The sequence below is a fragment of the Tamandua tetradactyla genome, chromosome 5 (assembly GCF_023851605.1).
Source record: "Tamandua tetradactyla isolate mTamTet1 chromosome 5, mTamTet1.pri, whole genome shotgun sequence".
Classification (NCBI taxonomy): domain Eukaryota; kingdom Metazoa; phylum Chordata; class Mammalia; order Pilosa; family Myrmecophagidae; genus Tamandua; species Tamandua tetradactyla.
In genome coordinates this window covers 58,402,390-58,410,444 of record NC_135331.1, presented here as the reverse complement: position 1 = coordinate 58,410,444, position 8,055 = coordinate 58,402,390, and positions in this window count along the sequence as shown.

Here is an 8,055-nt window from a genome sequence, read left to right as displayed (position 1 = left end):
AATTATCTTGCCAAATAACAAATATGATTTATAGTAAATGCAACATGCCTTAATAGCTCATATGCCCTGGGGAAACAAATATGTATAATTTCCTGACTGATTCCTCAGATTTATAGGAATCAAATACATTTATATTAGAAGGAGATGGAAAATATTGAGCTAAATAATTTATCCTAGGAAACTCAATTATTTCATGAAAAAATACTGGTGAAATAGTCCTTAAATCTACTAGGGATAATGGCCCTGTTGTGAGAGCAATATTTTAAAACCTACGGTAATAAATGGGAAGAGAAACAATTTTTAAAATCATAAAGTAAAATACATGCTATGTTCTTATTCTTCACATGTCATTTAACTCTCTAATTCTTTGAACTACAATTTGAAGTGCTTTTTTGAAAACTCACATATATCCTTGTATTATTTTAATGAGGCAAATAGTGGTTACTCTGAACAATAAGATTTTTATCAATGTCCTAAGTGCTATGATACAAGGTTTCCATTGAAGTGAAATGTTGGTAGTTCAGAATATTTCATTGCCCATCAACTTCTAACCATCCAGTGGCTGCTAACAAATAGTCAGAATTAGAAATGCATGTTTTCTGAGATAACTAGGAAAAGAGTAAAGAGAGTGGAAATGATCATGGGGAAAACATCTTCTCTTTATAGACCCCTTGCTGTGAGTAAGTAAGTGCCTTACATTCATCAATCCAATCGGTTTCCAGGTAAGTGACACACTATCTTTCATCTTCACAGATGAGGTAACAGCCACTGAGAAGTTACATATCTTGATCAAGGTCATACAGCCAGTAAGTTATGGATTCAGGACTTGAATGCAGGTCTGTTTAATTTCAAAACCTAAACCCCTTTGCATAAATCATGCCACATTTATCAGGATGAGATTAAAGAACAATAAACCCAATGGCAGACTCAATGGATCAGTGCTAAGAAAGAGGTAGATATAAATCAAAACTGATGAGAAGGGACAAAAATCAGATAAAAATCCAAAAATGTTAACATTCCTTCAAGTTGTCTTTGCCATCATTCATCCAGGCAACCAATATTTACCGAATATGGCAACGTCACAAGCCCTGAGAAATTGTATGTGGTGACACCAAACGTGAGCCATGGTCTCTGACCTCTGTGAGTTTACAATCTAGTCGGAGAGATGAGAGAAGACAAAAGCAAAGAAAGAAATGTGTGAAGGACAGGTGATCACAACTGAATCTCTGCAAATTCAGGGACCTCACTTCCCCTAGAAAGCGTGAGCATATAAAACATGTTTATTGCCCATCAGTCATCTAGACCCAGCTGCAGCAAAAGCTAGACAACAGGAATATTCTGTTTGGATATAAAATAATCGAACTTCCAGTAGTTCACACAATTGTGTTCAATAAAACGTTCCTTTGTTCAAAAACATGCATTTGAGCATCTAAGAATTACCAGGCTCTATGCTAAATCTTAAAATAGAAGTAGAAATAAAACCGAGTCTCTGTCCCTAAGGAGCTTATCTACAGTAAATAATCCAATATAACTGGACCCACATCCCTAGAGATATGGCATCAGGCCCTAAATGAAATAACGGTGCTTTTAATTCTCTTGCTAATTAGTGTTTGCTAGTTGCTGAGTATTAATGCTCTAGGACATTGCTTGTTTAAACATATGATATCATGTGAGAGAATAATCCTCCTTTCTCCTTACTAAAACTTATCTGTGATATTCTTCTACAAGTACAAAGTATTTCTGACTGCAAACATGTTCTGATAGGGTCTTTGGAAACCAGTGTTGAGTTGGCAACCAAGAGATGGCTGGCGGGACAAGGGCAGGGAAGGGAGCAAACATTGAAACTATAACATGCACGTCCAAGGCATTTTACAATTGTTAAAACAATTCCACCACACAAGAACAATGCAACGTAAAATTTACTATGTCATCAAAAAGAAGGAGGAGAAATGTTGTAAGTTTATTTGTTGAAGGAAATTCCAGAGTGATTGTAATCAACTCTGATAAGCTTTGCTCATCCCTCTGAGGGTGTTGAAACATGTAGCAAAAGCATAATAACATATTACCCAGTGGAAGGTTATTTCTTCCATAAGTGAACTCATTGCAATTTTATTAAGCACATTGAAAATAACATTGCATATGCCAAGTTAAATGCTGCTTGTATTTAACAAGCACACAGTAGAACAAAACAGATATTCTTAACATTTTTCTGTTAGATGTAAAGGGATTGGCTTTGGTTCATAATCTAACATCATAAGAAGAGTTCAGCGGCAAATGTAGATACTTTTTTCCTCTGCATATCGTCGCTTTTTCAGTTCCTCCTTTTCTCCTCCAGCATAAAATCAAAGCAGTAAGACTAGGTGCAAAGCCTGAGCAGTTGCAGTTTGAAATGCATGGCATGGGCTTGGGTGTGGAAAGAAACTGCTCTAGGAGACCTGGGAGCTATCAAGCTAGGGCAAGACAAAAAATAATTATGCTGACTGCATGGTAGAAAAGTGAATTCGTATGCATGGATGAGTAGACATATAAAAATGTAAATTTAGCTATGAAAATAATCCTAGCTTCACATTTCCAGAACCTAAAAAAAAACCTTCAAGGATGAAATTAGACAAAGGCAAGAAGAAAATTATTACTACTCTGTTTCATCTTTTTGATTTCCCTCACAATGCTTCTGAGTATGTCTGCTGTACCATTTTTCTTATTTTAGGGATAGGAATCACTGGAACAGGTGGGGGAAAGGGACATCATGAATGTGTGGTGTGCTGCTAGATGATGAGGTTGTAGTTATTTCACAAATTGATTATTTTCCACCAACTGTAAAAAAAATAAAAAAGCAATGGAGTCCAAACCTGTTGACTGATTAGTTCATTTATTTGCTTTATTAGTTGATCTTGGTAGCAGTTAACAATAGAGCAAATTTGCCTACTTTGTTGATAAATGTTGTTTATGCACCCAGTAAAATGAGTACAACCAAACTTTAGCAAACCTAAAGCCTTCATGGAGACCAAGCAGAATACCAGTTGTGGTGGTATTCAGTGGGATTATGGAGAAGGAGTGAAAGGAAGCTCACTCCTGCTCCAATTGGTCTATGAGAGAATTAACATATCTGAGAACAACCCTAAAGGGAAGATTTCGGGGGAGGTCTCAGGACTGACTGGTAGGCCAAAGATACGTTTTCAGATAATATGATAGACACAGAATTATTCATTCCTAGTAGCTTTTCTTCTATTGATAGCCCTGGTCTCAGTGTTGAAACACTTGCATTGTTCTTTTTATCAGATTACTCCTACGTTCATATGTAAAGCGAAACTCAAATATAAAACAAAACTATTAAAGACATTTCATGCAAGGAATATTTTATTATGAAAATATTTCCAAGTACGTTTGTCTTTCATTTCTGCAATGTCTAAGATTTTGCGACCCCCTTTTTTTGAATCCAGAGAGCTCCAAACCTATTCCAGTGCAATGAAATATTTTATAAACAAATATCAGGAAAGTCAGGAGTTTGACAATGTCTGTTGACATTGCACATATCCGAGTCCCCTAAACCTTAGCCCATTAGACTCTGAATTAGCTCCGCTAAGCAGCACGGATCAAGGTTAGAGCAGATCCCGTAGACATATTTTAATGAGCAGTTGCCAAGAGAAAATCAATCTCGGCCTCTCTATAGGTATCAGAGTTGGTTCTTCCCCTATCTCTAGTTCTCAAAATGCTCCTGAAACAGTTTTAATTATGTCTCACCATTAGTTGGGCCATTGTCACTGACCCACACCATCAAGAACAGGCAGGGAACACGGAAGGAGAGAGACCACACAGAGGTTTTCTGGGTTGTGCTGCTATGCTGATCCTAGCACTTTCCTACTTTAATCTAACTCCATAAATTGGCATCAGGCTCCAAGACTTCATGATGGAATTGGGCTCTGTTAACTCCATAAGAGGAAACCTGAACATGGGTCACTAACATGAATGAAACCAGAGTAAGGCAAATCACTACTGGCTTGGTGTCCTTAAATCCAACACTAAATCCCTTTTTAGTTCTAAAGCATTATCTTCTCCCAGCTAATTCTAGCTAATCATAGCATCCCAGAGTTAAATATTGTTTCACCTTGTCCAGACCTATTCTAGAATTTAGAATCTAGAGCCATCATGGAATGCCCTGACTGTAACAGTGGCTCTGAAAGACACTTTAGAGGTCAAGGACTCTCCAAGAGAGAGTCAAAAATCACAGAATAAGAGCAATAGATACATCTGATAAACATCAGGTTTGGTATGAACCAAGAGAAGAACAGAAGAGAATCTGTCTATAAAACAGCTACCAAGATGTTAAAGCTTCACATGAAAAAATGGCAGTCACTTCTCTCAGCCTAGCCTTGCTATTTAATACTCCAAAAAACCAAGGACAAAGAATGATTGTATAAACACTGTAACTCAAGCAATTAGCCAGGTAATGGTCTGTGGGGTTCCTTATAGCAGAAAGTCAATTAAACACTTGCAAGGAGATTTTGCAAAGTCCTTGGATTTAAAATTTTATAAGCTACTCAGGAAGACTAAATTATAGTAAATGTTGTATCACTACAGTAGGTATCACATAAATGAGAATAAAGTTTCTTTTCTACTATGGACTCTTGCTTGAATATCTCATAAATCCCAGAAATAAGAAAGAGCAGCCAAGTGTCTATTCTTCATTCAACAATAAAGAAAACGGATTAAGGGACGTCATGTTTGAACTATCTTCTTTCCTACCTTGTACCTAATCCTTGTATATTTCTAGTTAAGTGTTTGTTTTTTCAAAAATATAGTTACTAGTGTCATTTTGGGTTTCTGCCAATGGACTTAAGGAAGAAGAAGAGAAGAGGAATGGAGAAATGTGAATTTCAAAAATAAAATTATTCCTTAGAGAGATCTTTAGACGAGACTTCTATTTAATGACCTGCCTGACTTCTTTCTCAAAGTAGTATAGCATTTCCATTTTTTTTTTTGGTGTTCATATATTAGTTTTTAAATTGGCTACTTCAAAAAAAGAAAAAAATAAGGTCCTTTATGAAATTTTGAAAATGCAAATAGCATTTAACATCAAAATAGAGGGCCATAATGATTTCTCCCGAACATTGGTAAAAAGAATATAATACATAAAAATTAGTTTCTGTCTTAAAAACCCTCAAGTCAGGTCTAAGCCAGAAGTTAATTGTATTCATGAATTATAAATCTTTTACAAAAAGGAATGAAAATAAAATGACCAATAGATTTAGAAATGTAATGTTTCACTAATTCTATCATAAGAAACTAATGCATATTAAATTTTTATTATTATTCATAATTGTTCTGTAAAATACCACAGGCATAACTTATTTTTAAAAAGAAAATATCTTTTCCCTTTATGAGATAATTTTTGTGATAGAAACCATATTTTTTATATAACAATCTATATCACCTTATACCACATTATAAGAAGCGAAACAAAACTGGATTTTTAAGACCTTCATTGCATGTCATTTCCGAAAGGTTATTAAATCTTGCATGGGACCAAAAAGTGCAGTTTTTCTCCAATAATGCCAATATGTTATATTCTCACTTTAGAATTTATTTCTTTTTGTCTTACAAATATTCAGATATTTAATGACTTGAAAATACCACAACCTTCCACGTTTCAAAAATCAATACAAAATATAGATTTAATGCCAAGAGAAAAGACTGCCTTCTATCAGTTGCATACGTCTATCATTTTATTCATATTCTTACTTCCTTGAGGCAAATTGTATCAATAGAACCTTTTTAACCTAGGATCTTACTGTAAAAAGCTTGATGGAAGATAAAGTAAATCACTGTTTGCAATTATCTCCTACCTTATAGAAGTTTCCTTATCAGCACTCCCTCTGCTTGAATAGCACCCTGGAAAATTCAATCTCATTTGCCATTAGAGAAGGGTCTGTTTTATTTCTTTCAAGGTTTGCCACTAACCAGTGAAGGGGAGTGCCTGTGTGGAGGGGTGTGGTGACTGTTTTTTTCTGATTCTGAAGAAAGACTCTGAAATCTGATGAAATGCAAACGTCTTGGGAATATTGAAGTCTTAGTTCCTCACTGACTTTAGTTTGTCTGCTAATGCCATTGGTGTACATGATTATATTTCATCCTAACACTTCAAGATCATAGCACTATAATGTTAAACAACTTCCCTGTTCGATAAATAATATGGTTTTCTAAAGGATCCCCACTATAATCTGCTATTTGGGCAGCATTTGGTTATCAAAGGCATCAACTTCCACTATTGAACAAGCCTTCACTGCCCAACAACCACTTAGGTGGCATTTCTGAACACACATGTGCACCCTCTCTCCCCTTGACAGTATGTGCCTGCCCCTCATTGAGATTTGATTGAGGCTTATAGATTCTTGGCCAAGTTCATGTCTAAGAAGTATCTTTGCCATTATTTGGGAACTACAATGAGATGTTCCCCAGAACTTATAAATTACAAATATGTTACTGGCCCCTTTACAGTTAATTCATTCATTCTCCAAGCATTCATTCACCAATTCCAAATGCTAGGCATAGAGCAGTAGCAAGATTGATAAGATCCCTACTTTCATGCGGCTTATATTATAATGGGAGAGACAACAACAAATTAAAACAATGATGTATAAATAGTAAATATCAGATACTTAAAAGTATTATGCACAAACTAAGATAAGGTGAAGCAATGGAAAATGCGAGAGGCTGATATTTAACCTGCTGAGATCTGAATGACAGAGGAATCAGCTATGTGGAGGAAATCAGACGATGAGGAAGAACATTCCAAGGGCAGAGAGGGCAACAAGCTTTGGACTGCAAGGCCAACACAAAACGGATCAGAACAGAGATACAGAGAGCACCAAAATTAAATTCCAGACCAGCAAAATGGTAATATGATTGAATTATTAGTATAGCTAAGACAGAACCTTTAGAAGAGGGCTGACAAGCCATCAAAAACAGAAAACAGAGTTATCAGGAGACACAAACAGGGTTAGTGTCCACCCAGGGAGGACAGAGGAGCCTGAGCCAATAGGACTTAAATATTCCAGTCCCATTAGCAAGGTGGTCTTCATTAGGATCTGGCTGCAGTTGATTAGTTTAACTGGACACATGAAATATTTCATTAATGTAAATCATCTTATTCTAATTCCACATTTACCAAGTACTTCCTGATTCTGGCCTCAGACAAAATGTGCTGATCATAAGATTTCAAATATTGCAATATAGTGCTTGCTTATGGTAAGTTACAAAATCGTCTCTGATGATCACTTGGCTTCCCCTGTAGCTTGTTGACATGGAGAGAACACTGTGGTTATACAAATAAAAGTATAAAGTCCTTGTGGTTATTGTGTTTCTCATTGTAATTTAAAAGGCATTCTGAAAGCTGTCAATCGCCTCTTGATATTAGTGTGTGTGACTTAGTTTCTAGGGTCCTGATCATAGCTGGACACTGTCTAGTCAAGTTTCATGAAGCCTGTCCCTCCAGTAGCCCTACCCAGTGCAAGCTTAGCAGCTGCAGCCTCCTGATATTGACGATTACCTACGGCTACTGCATTGTTGTCTAAAATGCCTGATGAGCCCAAAGGGCACAGTGAAGAAAATCAGTTTAATTCTCTATTTCATTTATCTCCACTCTAGACATTATAATTCCCTTCCTTCTGTTCACTTTGGAATTCCCTTCCTATTCTTTTTCTAGATCCACAGATTGTGAAGTTAGGCCTTTGATTTGAGATCTTTCGTCTTTTTTAATGTAAGCATTAAATTTCCCTCTCCGTACTACCCTTGCTACATCCCGTTAGTTTGGTTCATTGGGTTTCAATTTCAAATGCCTCAAGGTATTTCCTAATTTCCCTTGTGATTACTTCTTTAAACCGCTGTTTTTTAAATAGAATGTTCTTTAATGCTCATTTCTCCCTATGTTACTGATTACTGGTTTCATTCCATTGTGGTCAGAGAATAAGCAATACATGACTTCCATATTTTTTAATTTAATGAGGTTTGTTTTGTGATCAAATATATGGTGTATCTTAGAGAATGACCCATATGCAC